Source organism: Panthera uncia, chromosome B1 (assembly GCF_023721935.1).
Source record: "Panthera uncia isolate 11264 chromosome B1, Puncia_PCG_1.0, whole genome shotgun sequence".
In the NCBI taxonomy this organism is placed as follows: Eukaryota; Metazoa; Chordata; class Mammalia; order Carnivora; family Felidae; genus Panthera; species Panthera uncia.
In genome coordinates, this window is record NC_064811.1 from 160947871 (window position 1) to 160962031 (window position 14161).

The window sequence follows — 14161 nt, forward strand, 5'->3', positions numbered from 1 at the left end:
ACTGTGGGTAGTTTTCATTCTTTGACCTAGGTACTCACTGAGTCTTTTCAGTTTAGATACTCAGGCCCTTCAGTATGGGGAAGTTTACTAGATTAAAAAAAAAAAAAGTTTCCTTCTTTCCATTTCCTCTATGCTCTATAGCATTCCTTTTAGTAAGATATTAAACTTTTTGCATTAGTCTACTGTTTTTCTTATATCTTTCCTCTGTTTTCTCTACTGTCTTTTTTCTATACTTTCTGGGAGATTTCCAGACTTACTCTCCTGAATGTTTTTTTGAATTTTCAAGTTAAGATAGCCATATATCAAATTTCTAGGAGTTCTTTCTTGGTCTTTGTTCTCTATTGCTCCTTCCTCATATTGTTCTGTTCTCATTTCCATAGATCCCTCTTATCTCTCTGAAGATATTAATAATAGTTTTTGTTATCCTCTTATTCTCATGGAAAAATGTTTAATTATTTTTCCATTTTTTCTATGATAATGGGCCATTCAGATTTTCCACCTTTTCTTGGGTCACTTTTTGTCATTTACATTCTACCAGGAAATTTTACATTTCATCTAAAGCTTCAAATATGTTGTCACATAATTCATAATTTTATGAAGAACACTTGTTTTTGTTTTTGTTTTTTTTTAAGTAGAATCCACGCAGGGTGCCTGGGTGGCTCAGTCGGTTGAGCACCCGTCTTCAGCTCTGGTCATGATCTCACGGTTCCTGAGTTCAAGCCCCATGAAGGGCTCTGTGCTGACAGCTCAGAGCCTGGAGCCTGCTTAGGATTCTGTGCCTCCCTCTCTCTCTCTGCCCCTCCCCCACTTATGCTCTGTCTCTCTATCTCAATCTCTCTCTCTCAAAAATAAATAACCATTAAAAAAATTTTTTTTTAATAAATAAAGTAGGCCCCATGCTAAGGGCTTGAACTAATGACCCTGAAATCAAGACCTGAGCTGAGATCAAAAGTCAGATGCTTACCCAACTGAGCTGTCCAGGCACCCCTATGAAGAAAACTTTTTTAAAAAATATCTTCTAGGGGCACTTCGGTGGCTCAGTTGGTTGGGCTTCCGACTTTGGCTCCGGTCATGATCTCACAGTTCCTGGGTTTGAGCCTCGCATCAAGCCCCACATCCGGCTCCATGTTGACAGTGTGAAGGCTGCTTTCAATTAGATTCTCTCTTTCCCTCTCTCTCTGCCCCTCCCCTCCTTTCCCTTTCTTTCTCTCTCTCAAAAATAAACATAAAATAAAATAAAATAAAATAAAATAAAATAAAATAAAGTAAAATAAAATAAATCTTTTCTATATCCATGATTATCTCTTACTTCTTTTCCATTTTTACTTTCTCTTTTCTTGATCAGTTTTCAACTTCATTAATTTCTATAATTACTGTTCTTTTCATTTTCTCTTCATATTTTTTTTTCCTTTTTTCTAATTTGGTAAAATAAGTACTTAACCTCTTATGCACTTAATCAAGGGAGTGAGGGATTGGAGTTAGGGTGCTATATTTGTATTTTAATATACAAAAATATTAGATAGTAAGCTAAGAAAACTCATCAAGTTTAATTGACTATAAAATGTTCACTAGTTGTACACTTCATAGTTCAGATTCTTTTCTATTTATTCATAGTATGCTGAAAGGGCTAAGGACAGATTGAATATTAGTTGGTGGGTAGTTTGGCATCTGTGGGAACAGATGCCCATGGGTGCTTAAAAAGGAAGAAGAAAACTTTGAGACTTTGACATCTACACTGGGTTGAGGCCCTTTAGGAACTTCTGGAAGATGGAAGCCTACAAAGAGGGCAATCTGGGAGTGAGAAACAAGTAATAGCAATTTAAAATTGAATACAAAGGGGAAAAAAAGAACATTCCATTCACACACACAATTTGTGTTATCATCTTGGGGCACCTGGATGGCTCAGTTGGTTGAGCTTCCAACTTCGGCTCAGGTCATGATCTCGCAGTATGTGAGTTGGAGCCCTGTGTCGGGCTCTGTGCTGACAGCTCAGAGCCTGGAGACTGTTTCGGATTCTGTGTCTCCCTCTCTCTCTGACGCTCCCCCATTCATGCTCTGTCTCTCTCTGTCTCAAAAATAAATAAACGTTAAAAAAAATTTAAAAAAATGTGTGTTATCATCTCTAAAATGTAAGAATACTGGGAATTAGGGGCTCCTGAGCGGCTCAGTTGGCCACTCAGCGTCTGACTTCAGCGTCTGACTTCAGCTTAGGTCATGATCCCACAGTTCGTGGGTTCGAGCCCTGCATCGGGCTCTGTGATGACAGCTCAGAGCCTGGAGCCTGCTTCAGATTCTGTCTCCCTCTCTCTCTGCCCCTCCTCTGCCTCCACTCTGCCTCTCACTCTGTCTCAAATATAAACATTTAAAAAAAAATTTTTTTTAAAGAATACTGGGAATTATTTTATTAGGAAATTCCAAATATTTTCCCCAAAGTGTTTTCAAGCTTAAGAAAACCATTGAAATTATTTAGACTCTGAATCTCATTCTGTGTTATTATTCATGGTATCCTTATGATCTTAGGGTGTTTTTTGTTTTTGTTTTATGGAGTGGGAAATATGATTTTAAATGAAAAGTTCTAGTATTTTCCCAAATATTGGTCTTGCTTTGTTCTTCAGAAATGTTGAGAAAATGGAGCTTTCAGGTCAGAAAATTATCTGAAAATTTATTAGAAAATATTTCAAACATAACAGAAAATTTGAAGGAAATGTACAGTGAACACCCATATATCCAGAGCCTAGATTCTATAGTCAGAATTTAATTCTTATCAGCTGGAATTAGTGTTTGCCTGCCTCTAAGTGATATTGAGTAGAGTGAGCTCTACCATAATTACATAGGAAGTATTCTGTTCCTACTGGTAAGTCCAGTGCTTCATAAGAGTTCTGTACTATGGCCAATTTCATGAGTGCTTTAAACAAGCCAACACAAGTCAGCTGTTAGCTGGGTGGAGGAGCTTCTAGAGAGTTCTTCCCAGCTTAAAGAAACAAAATTTCAAACTCAAAAAGTTCTCTGGCTTGCTGCCTAAATACACCTACAGCTTTTGGCTCTTATAAGCAGGTGTTGTCCATAGGCATAAACCTAGGACTTTCTGGTTGTGCAACAAGGGAGAAACTGCCACTGCTCTGAGCTAGAAGGTGACAGGCACAGCGATGGAAAGGAAGGGGTAACTGGGATTCATAGCCCTGCAAATCAATTTTCTTCAAAGTTCTACTTTAAGATCAGTGGCAACTGTCCCCATGAATGGCAGAGTGCTCTTTTCCTTCCTATGTGCTTTCTCCTAGAAATTCACACAACCTCTCCCTGTTTTTCAGAGTCACTAAAGCTTTTATTTTTTAATTTTTTTTATTTTAAGAGAAAGAGAAAGAGAGCATGCATGAGCAGGGGAGGGACAGAGAAAGAGAGGGAGAGAGGGACTCTCAAGCAGCCTCTGCGCTGTCAGCGTAGAGCCTGATGAGGGGCTTGATGTCACAAATTGTGAGATTATGACCTGAGCTGAAATCAAGAGTTGGATGTTTAACCCACTGAGCCACCCGGGTGCCCCAACAATTTTTATTTTTATGTGTAGAAAATTCATCAATGTCTTCGGGGTTCAGTAGTCCAGTTCACTAATTATAAATCATTTTGTAGTTAGGAATATCACCCTAATGCAATGCCATTAATTTAATTTGGGAGCCCTGTGGTTAATTTGATATAATAATAGATGGATTATACAGTGGAATCCTCCAACATCAGATGGCCCTCAATGTATGTTTCCATATGCGACTGGCCACTGTGACTACCTTTACATATCTGTGAGTTAATGGCATTTGCTTGTACATATATACTTTTAAAATTAATATTTATTAAAGCATTTTTAAAAAGGCTTTAGATGCCCTATGGAGAGTTCCAAATCTCATTCGTGTTCAAGCAAATACAATTTTTGAACTCTTAAAAGTTTTTTAAAGAGGTAATAAATACGTGGTATATAGGATAAAATTCATAAAGTACAAAAGACAATATGGTTTTCTGAAGAGAGTTTTCTTCACCTCCCCATTACATACTCTAGTCCCACAGTCGGCCCACTAAGACGCAACCGCTCAGAGAGACGCAAACACACCAGTCTATGTGCCTATGCGCGTACACAGGCTGCTCACACTGTTCTGCACCTTGTTTGATTACTTAGACTATACCAGAAAATTCCCGTATCTCCACATACAGAGTTGCCTTGTATTTTTTTAAAAAAACTTTTTGATGTTTATTTAATTTGGAGAGAGACACAGCACGTGCAGAGGAGGGGCTGAGAGGGAGACTCAGAATCCGAAGCAGGTTCCAGGTTCGGGGCTGTCAACACAGCCTGACGCAGCGCTGGAACTCGCAGGGCTCCAACTCGTGAACTGCGAGATCAAGACCCCAGCCAAAGTCGGTGGCATAACCCACTGAGCCACCCAGGAGCCCCTTTGCCTTGTATTTTTTAATGACAGCTTAATATTTCATCAGAGGGACGTGCCCCACATTATTTAACCGGCCCCCAGCGACGCACTTTCAGGTTGTTTCAAACTGTTTGCTCGTATGGGGAAACTGCAATGCTGCCCTGTAACTTCATCTTGACACGGTGATCTGGTTTTTCTCCCAGCACGACGGGAAAGCTACTCCGTGGGGCTTTCCCGCGCCGCCCTGGCCCCACCCCCGGTCAGGCGTTCGCGGAGTCGCCCGTTCGTCCCCCGCGCCATCGGTCAGCCTCGCGCGCGGCGGGAGCCGGGGGCGTGACGAACCGAGCGCCAGAGCGGCGGCAAGCGCGCGAGTCCCACGCTGGTCCCTGGCGCATGCCTGCGTGGGAGGCGGCGAGCCCGGGCGCAAGCGGCGGCTTGCTCCCCTCGTCGAGCCGCGGTGGCGTCGCCATCTGTGGTATGCGGTCCTGGCGCGCAACTCCCGGGGACGCTCTCCGGCTCCCGTCCGCAGCCCTCCCCGGAACGCGGGGAGGTGTTCAAAGGTGTCTCTTAGAAACAGGCGCAACCCGGGCAGCCCCGCTCCAGAACAATGGGTCCTTTCAGCCACCCCCTTTAGATGGAGGGCTCGTCGCCATGACAACCACCCCATTATTGAAAGTCGGAGCCGGTCCCCGTCTCAGACGCTCCCCTCGCCGGCTCCCCTCCCCCTCCGGCCCCGCCGTATGGTGTGTGTGGCACTGGCAGCTGTTGTCAGAAGAAGGCACCTCTTTGTCTCCAGGGGATGAAAGACATTTGGTTTTCATCGCCCCCCTTTCTCTCCCCCCGACAACTTTTCTCCGCGCGCTGCACCCCGTCCCCAGAAGGCGCCCCTGGACGCTAGAGCCCAGCCCCGAGACGCCACCCTTAGCTCTGGGGTCTGTTTCCTCCCGGATTCCCTCCTGCCGGAGCATTTCTGCCTTTACCTCCAACTCTTTGAGTCCCTAGAAGTCTCACTCTCGAGTATTCCAAGCAGGGGGACTAGCTTTAGAAATCCCGGGTTTCTTTTTGCAACTCTGCTCTGGGAGTTCCCCGGCCAGCCCCTGCGCCCCTCAGACCCAATAGCACCCCCTTCTGTAACGAGGAGCTTATTACCGAGTCTGCCCCGTTGTTGGCGCAAACGCTCTGCCACGCTCGTTTAGAAATTCGGCCCGTTCGCTAGAATAAAGACTAGTTGGTTCATTAGACTGAGGCTTCGGTCTGAGGGATGTCGGACTCAGACAGCTAGGCACCTTCTGGCTGAGGACAAGGGGACACAAATATGTAAACAATAACCTGTATTTTTCTCAAGCATCTAATTGAAATGTATCATTAAAATGTATACTTTTTGAGTTTTGCATTGCTTTTAATGAATACCTGAATACGATTTACTTTATTTTGTCTGGGGAGGAGATTTGCAAAAATTAAACTAAAAAATGAGAAAAAGTCTGGCTGGCCATGTGTCTGGGATTTTGGGTTCAAGGAATAGTGCCCCTGAACGTATAATCTGCACCAGGGATCCTTGGAACAGATGGTGTTTTCCAGACCTATCTGGAAATTAAAGAGGTTACGTTTAGTGAGAGAAAAAGCAGGATCAAGAAGGAGGAAGGAAAGCAGTGGAGAGAAAAATGCAGAAGCTTATGGTGGGGAGAAAGAGAGGAAAACTGGGTATAATGGACTATTTTGGAGATAAAGGTAAGCTTAGGTTTCTGTATGGGTCAGAAAAATAAACAGTAGTCATAAAATCTTATCCTCAAGAGTGTAGATACTAGAGGAAGAAACTTGAAGATAACTATTTCAGAATCCATTGAGTCTTTCCAGTATTACTTTTTCGAATAAATTAAAGTTTTAAAAGGGTTTTTAAAAAACTTTGGGAATGTTAAAAGTGTAACAAGTGAAAGGGAAGGAAGTTCAGCAGGTGACTGACAAGAGGTACTTTTTTCTGGTCTTTGCTTTGAATTACCAACAATTACTTTTGGTAAACAGGAAGCAGCCAAGTCTGGCACACAGGAAACAAGTATGTGCAAAGTGAAGGTTTGTTTTTTTTTCCTCTGAGAATAATTTTTATCTAAATAACTACCTAGAAAATAATAAGTATGTTACTCTGAAAACTTTTCTTTATAATCCAAGCTTCTTTCTTTCCCAATGTTACTGAACACATTTTGGAGGAGATTGTCAATTTTCGTATGAGATTTGATTAATATTTCCCCAGTGATTTTCACCTGAGAGTCACAACAGAGTATCACAATTTGAAACGCTAATGATTTAACTTGACTTTTTTTTAAGTGTTTAAGATTGTTTTTAACAAATAAAACCAACTTTCCCTCTCTGAAAAGAATACCGCTGTATCTGTAGCCTGACTTATACCAGTAAAAACATCGTTTTATTTTATTACAGTTACACATGAAAATATAAAGAGGTACGCTCTATAGAGCTCAGGGGTCACCATGGGGGTAAAGACTGAAACCAAGTAGACAGAACTTCAGGATTCTGATCCCTATATCATTCTGCTTTATCTGTTTTCTATATAAGCTTTCATTTGTCTAAAATATTTCACTGCTAGAAAAGAAAGAAAGAAAGAAAGAAAGAGAAAGAAAGAAAGATCATTGTTAACAGAAATTTAGAGTTGGGAAAGATCTCAGAGATAGTTTGATCCAATCCTCTCATTTCACAGATAACATTTTGATCCAAAGAATTTAGCTAACCTGCCCCAGATCACATGGTCAGTTTGTGGCTATTTAGGACCCTGAGACCAGTTGCCATCCTACAGCCCTTTCAGACCAGAGCTGACCACATTACCCTTTTCCTGGCCATCACTTACCAGACATTCTTGTTCTATGGACATGTTTTTATTGTTTTTTCTTAATTTATCTTGTGGAAATTACATAAAAGTTATCTTGTGGAACTTCTCTGTTTTCCAGGCAGTCTTCCCCAAGTCTTTCAATTCTAGACTTTATTTAAAACATCCAAGCTAGGGGCACCTGGGTGTCTCACTCAGTTGGGCGTCTGACTCTGGATTTCGGCTCAGGTCACAATTTCACCGTTTGAGCCCTGCGTCAGGCTCTGCACTGTTGGTGCGGTGCCTACTTGGGATTTCTTTCTCTCTTCCTCTCTCTCTGCCCCTCCCCTGCTCTCTCTTTCTCAAAATAAATAAACTTGATAAAATAAAATATCCAATCTATTCATGGACTGCTCTATTCACTCCCACTGGCTGTGGACAGCCTGTTAGTTGTCTATCCAGTTTTCCATTCTCCTGTCTTCCTTATTAACAGAGTCCTGTTTGGGAGGTGGGGGTAGTATTGTGCCCAGCTAAAAATATTCCCAGGACCTCTTTTAGCTCAATATTCAACAACAGAGCAAAAGTGGGACCTCATGAAAAGCTCATCAAAGAGAACTGACTCCCCTTTGGCTCATGTTCATTTGCTTTTTGTCTTTCCTCCTTTTTTGTGTGTGTGGAATACAGCTTGAGGCCTGTAGCCACGACGGCAATGTTGTGAGCACGAAGGTGCAAGTTCCACCCTAGGAAAGGTGGAATGCCAACCTAAGAGAAGCCTGAATCCTTGAAGCGAAGCTGTGTTCCAGCCCTGGGTTTCTTGCCTCTCGACTTCTCATAATGTGACAAAAATAAACCCCTATCTTGTTGGAGCCAGTATTATTTAAGTTTAGGTTTTCTGTTACATGCCCCTGAATGTAATCCCTGATGGCTCCAATTTAGGATAAGAACAGAGTAGGCTAGTAATTCAGTTTTATTGAATGAGCTTTTTTTTTTTTTTTAACACTTACTAGTTGCTTACATAATAGTCTGTATATACACCATCACAGGACATATAACACAATGATAATTCATTCCCCTAGTCATATAATGAAACAATTTCTTCCTCCACTGCCTAAAGGTAAAGAAAAGGGGCTAGCTATATGAAGACCAGGGGGAAAACCTTTCAAGCAGAGAGAACAACATATTCCAGGGCCTAGAAATGGGGAGTGGGGAGGGTGGGTTGGAGGAGGGACAAGAGACTCCATTGGAGAGAGGGGAGGAGATAGATAGATGTGCCTTAGTCTGTTCAAGCTGCTGCAACACAAGTACATAGACTGGGTGGCTTAAACAACAAACTGTTATTTCTTTTTTTTTTTTTAATTTTTTTAATGTTTATTTTTGAGAGAGACAGAGACAGAGTGTGAGTGGGGGAGGGGCAGAGAGAAAGGGAGACAGAATCTGAAGCAGCCTCCAGGCTCTGAGCAAGCTGTCAGCATAGAACCTGACACAGGGCTTGAACTCACAAACTGCGAAATCATGAACTGACCTGAAGTCGGATGCTTAACCAACTGAGCCACTCAGGCGCCCCACAAACTGTTATTTCTCACAATTCTGGAGGTGGAGAAGTGCAGGGTCAAGGCACCAGCAGATTTGGTGTCTGGTGAGGACCTGCTTCATGTTTCATAGACAGCCATCTTTTCTCTGTGTCCCTACATGGTGGTAAGTGCAAGGTTCTTCCTTGAGGTCTCCTATAAGAGACGGATTCATGAGCACTAATGAGGACTTCACTCTCATGAACTAATCACACCCCACGGGCCCCACTTCCAAATACCATCCTATTGGACTTTAGGATTTAACATATGAATTTTGAGGGGACACAGTCTATAGCAAGGTGGTAAAGGCATTTAAATTTATGCTCTTTTAAACTCACTTTTGCTGCTGTACAGAAAATGAATTGAAAGGGGTTAGAGTGCAATGGGGAGACCAGTCTGTAGGTGTTTCAGGAGGCAAGAGGCGATGGTGGCCTGCATGGGGGTTGTGACAGTGGAGTTGAAGAGAGGATGGATTCCTGATATACTTTGGCGATGGAAACATCAGGGTTTGTTTCTAGATTAGATGTGGGCACAAGGGTAATGGAGGACCTCAGGATGATTCGTGGGTATTGGTCTGAGTAGTTGAATGGATGATGATGTTGTTTACCAAGATGGGGAAAACTGGAGGTGGCGCAGGGCTGGAAGAAGGAACAGATCTGGGAAGAAAATTCAAGAGTTCCTTTTTGCCCCGTTAAGATGTCTGTGAGGCACGTAAGTGGAGATGCCAAGTGGGTAATTGGATATGTAGATCTGGAGGTTTATGAAGAGGTTGAGGTTGGAGATATTAAATCAAAATTCAATAATGAAAAGAGTACTTACACTCATGAGGTAATCTATGCAAGGAGTGTAGAGAGAGAATGAAGGAACATCTAGCAAGAAGACACAGAATAGTGCTGTGCCCTAGGTGGACCTGTTATAAAGTCCAGGGATATCCACAGTTGGGTATTTCTGGGGATAGCGTCTAGGGAAGGAGCCATTTGATTCCATGACTACTTTCCTCAGGAGACTAGAACCAGGAGGCCAGCCTGAGGCTGCAGTGAGAGGGACGCTGCTGTCTTCTTGTCAGGCAGGGTTTGGATTTCAGGAACTTGAGCTGGCTTTGCTGGGGTTCCTGAGTAGGAGGGTTAGAGAGCACTTCTGCCACCTGGAAGCAGGTGTGCATCCCAGCATATCCTGATCACATCACCTCTTGTGATCTACATTGTCGGGTGTATGTTCCTCTTTCTGTTCATTTCCCCTTTATGATCCCCAAGTCTTTAGATAAGCTTTGTATAAGCATCCACCCTGGTCCTTGCTCTGCTGTGGGAAATTAAAAACTAGTGTGTCTGTATTGGTGTTGAAGAGTTAAAGGAATACTAATCTCCCAAGTCCAGCATGGTGGGGAGTAGCAGGAGGTCCCTAAGAGGAAGATGGGTCTCTTGTTGGAGGGTAGGGATGTTAGGTTTAGGCTCTCCTCTCTGGAAGGACAGGCTCCTTCCATGACCAGCCTTGAAGGAGCTGCTTTTGAGTTTTTAAAGACACCAGGTCCTTTCTTTAGAGTCTTTTTCTCCACATTAGATTGTAAACTTGAAGGAATGCTTTAATTGTCTTTGTACCCTCAGTGTCCAGGCGGCAGTAGGCACTCCATAAATATTAGTTTAATAGATGAATGAATGTATATTAGGCATTGAGATATGCACACTGTGGTTCTCAACTGATTTACAATCCAGTTGTGGTGATCAGATTGCATACCCAAAGGTGTGGCACAGTGTCAAAAGCACTGTAGGTTATATGAAGGAGCTGTGAAATGCTACTTAATCACAGAAGAGGGAGAAATTACTTCCAATGTGGGGGCATCCAGCTTAGGACAGATTTTGTGGAGGAGAAAACATATGGCTGGGCCTTGAGGGCTGGAAAGAATTTCCACAAATAGGGTGAGTAAGAGACAAATACATGCCAAGTAGAGGGATCAGTGAAAATACAGACATTGAGGGAAGGCATTCTGTTTCTTCAGTGCATGGCCAGGAATGAGGTCTGAGACAAGAGAGGCCTTGCTCAGCGAGATGACATTTTTAGGGCTCAGTAGTGGGGCCCCAAAACCCCTCTCTGGCTTTGATCTGAGACAAGAGAGGCTTTGCTCACTGAGATGTGTCAAAGCCAGAGAGGGGTTTTGGGGCCCCACTACTGAGCCCTTAAAAATGTCTTCTCAGTGAGCAAAGCCTCTCTTGTCTCAGACCAAAATATTAGTAATAATATTATTAGCTAAGAGCTGAGATTGCCTTCTCACAGTAGACAAACAACTCAGTAGTGAGAGCTGTTAAACACTGTGATAGTGCGTCAGTGGCAGGTTTAGAAAATCTTTTCCCAGAGATTTTTATGCATAAAATAGACTTGCTATTTGTCAATGGTTTCCTGTGGTCCCTCTTAATATCATGACATGGTACTATATGAGCTCCCCAATCTATGATGTTTGATTAAACTAAAAAAAATACTTGGGTGTTGACTTTGGACATGACCCTTGGCATGGCTATGGATGCATTCATGCCCCCTGTCCCTCCAGTCAATGTGGCTCTCTTCCAATGATCCCCATCTCAACAAATGACACTTGCATCCATACGGCTACCCAAATCAGAAATCTGTGAATGATCCTTGATGCCCCATTCCTCCTTACTACTCAATTTCTAATTAACCCCCCATCATTCTACCTCAAAAACACCTCTAGAATTTGTCCAGTGCCCTCCAGTCCCCCATGCTGGCTGAAGTCACTAGCATCTGTCACGTGGATTGCTGCAGTAGCCTAAATGATCTCCCTACCCTCAAGCTGGGCCTTCTCTAACCCATCCCACATCCCTTGTCTCTCTGAAATGTCCATGTGAAAGCACTTCCCTTTCCTGCTTAACATTTCTTCACTGCGGCCCCAGGCTTATGAGAGAGGCCAAAGGTGTGCAGTCTGGGCCAGACTGCTTAGATCTTCCTGTGTGCTTGAACTCCAGCTTGGCTACTTACCTATTTACTTGACCTCTGGCAGATTACTTATGCACCCACTGCAGTTTTCTCATCTATAAAAAGGGGATCATGACAATAATTCATTTTAGAGTAGTTGGGAAGACTAAATGAATCTGGATCTTCCTCTCCTATGTGAACCCTTAAATTCAGAGTGCCCCCGGACTCTGATCCTCTTCTCCATACTCATTTCCTTAGTCATCTCAACTGGACTCTTAGCTTTAATATCCATATCCTGATAACTCCCAATGGTACATCTCTAGCTCAGACCTCTCTCCTGAACCCTAGATTCATATATATCCAGCAGCTTCTCAACATCACCACTTGATGGCTAATAGATACATTAAACTTACTATGTCCAAGGCTGAACTCTGAATTTTTTTCATTCAAACCTTCTGTGCCCAAAGTCTGTTTAAAAATTTTTAATGTTTTGGGGCGCCTGGGTGGCCCAGTCAGTTGGGCGTCTGACTTCGGTTCAGGTCATGATCTCACGGTTTGTGGGTTCGAGCCCCGCATCGGGTTCTGTGCTGACAGCTCAGAGCCTGGAGCCTGCTTCGGATTCTGTGTCTCCTTCTCTCTCTGCCCCTCCCCAACTTGTGCTCTGTCTCTCAAAAAAATAAATAAATGGAAAAAAAATTTAAAAAAAAATTTTAATGTTTTATTTATCTATTTATTATTTTTAAACGTTTATTTATTCTTGAGAGAGACAGAGACAGAGCATGAGTGGGGCAGAGAGACAGGGAGACACAGAATCTGAAGCAGGCTCCAGGCTCTGAGCTGTCAGCATAGAGCCTGATGCAGGACTCTCGAACCAATGAACCGTGAGATCATGACCTGAGCCGAAGTCCGATGCTTAATCGATGCTTAATCGACTGAGCCACCCGGGAGCCCCTCCCCCTCCTTTTAATCTCAGTTGATGGAACCGTCCTTCCAGATACTCAGGCTCAGTAGCTCCTCACTTTTCTCTTGTTCTCACTTCTCACATCCCATCCATCTGGAAATCCAGCTGGCTCCTTCAAGCTGCAGGCAGAAACTGACTCCTTACAATGTCCGTGGCTGCACCCTGGCCCAAGCCCCCCACCGTCTCTTACCTGGATTACTACAGTGGCCTCCTGACTGGTCTCCTTCCACTCTGTCTGTCCACAGTCTCTTCTCCACCCAGCAGATTGGAAAATCAGACCCGGTCACTCCTTTCTCAAACCTTCCATTGGCTTCTCATTCCACAACTACTACACGCCAAAATCTTTATAAGATCCTATGTAGTGAAGTCTTCACCCTCCACTTTGTAACCTCATCTCCTACTTTACTCCTTGTTCATTCTACTCCAGCTACAGTGCCATCCTTACTTTTCCTGGGACTCCTCCAGGATGCTCTGGTCGTAAGGATTTGGCACTGCCTATTCTCTTTACTGGAGTGCTCTTCCCCCAGATATCCCTACGGCTAACTCATCTCCTCCTTTAAGTCTTTGCTCAAATGTCTCTTCTCAATGAGATGTACTCTCACTACCCTTTTAAAAACCTTAACTTTTCCTGAAGTCCTAAGGCACTCCTGATCTCCCTTCTATTTTTTTCCATTATACTTACCACCCTCTGACATACAATACACTTTACTTATTATGTTTATTGATTATTATTTGTCTTCTCCTACTAGAATGTAAGCTCCACTGGAGCAAGGATCTTTGTTTTATATTCACTGGTGTTATGTATCCAAACACTGGAACGGTGCTAGTACATAGTAGAGCCCACTAGATATCTATAGAATGAATGGGTAGTGCATGGCACACAGTTCTGGACATATATATATATATATATATATACGTATTTATAATTACATTAAATATTATTATATATTATTTTATAAACAAAACATGCAGACAATTATTAAGCTCACAACCACTTGGCTCTCTGTATCTTCCTAATCTCATCTCCCTTCACTCTTTGTCCAATTCTAGTTCAGCTGTACTTAGTTCTCTCATCTCTAGAGCTTTCCACATGTAATCTTCTCTCTGTCCATCCACCCTTTTATTTGAGGAATATATGTTCATCTTTCAGGTGTCAGTTTGGAAGGACTTCCCTGATTCTAGGTCAGCCCCCTCCGCCAACAATCCTCTTCCTGCCACCATGTGCTCCTTGCCCATCACTCTGCTTTGTAATTACTTGCTTCTCACTTGTCTTCTCAGCTAGTCTCTGTGACAACAGACACTATGCCTGTGATGGTAGTCATTGCAGCATCCCCAGCACCCAGCACAGGGTTTGATACGTGGGAGGCTCTCAGTAAACATTACTGCAATGAATGAGAAAGGCCCACAGCAGTGATTGCATTTCTGCATCTTTGACACACTTGCTTAGTAACCATATGCAATAGCTTCTTGTGCTGCTTCTTAGGTAATAACC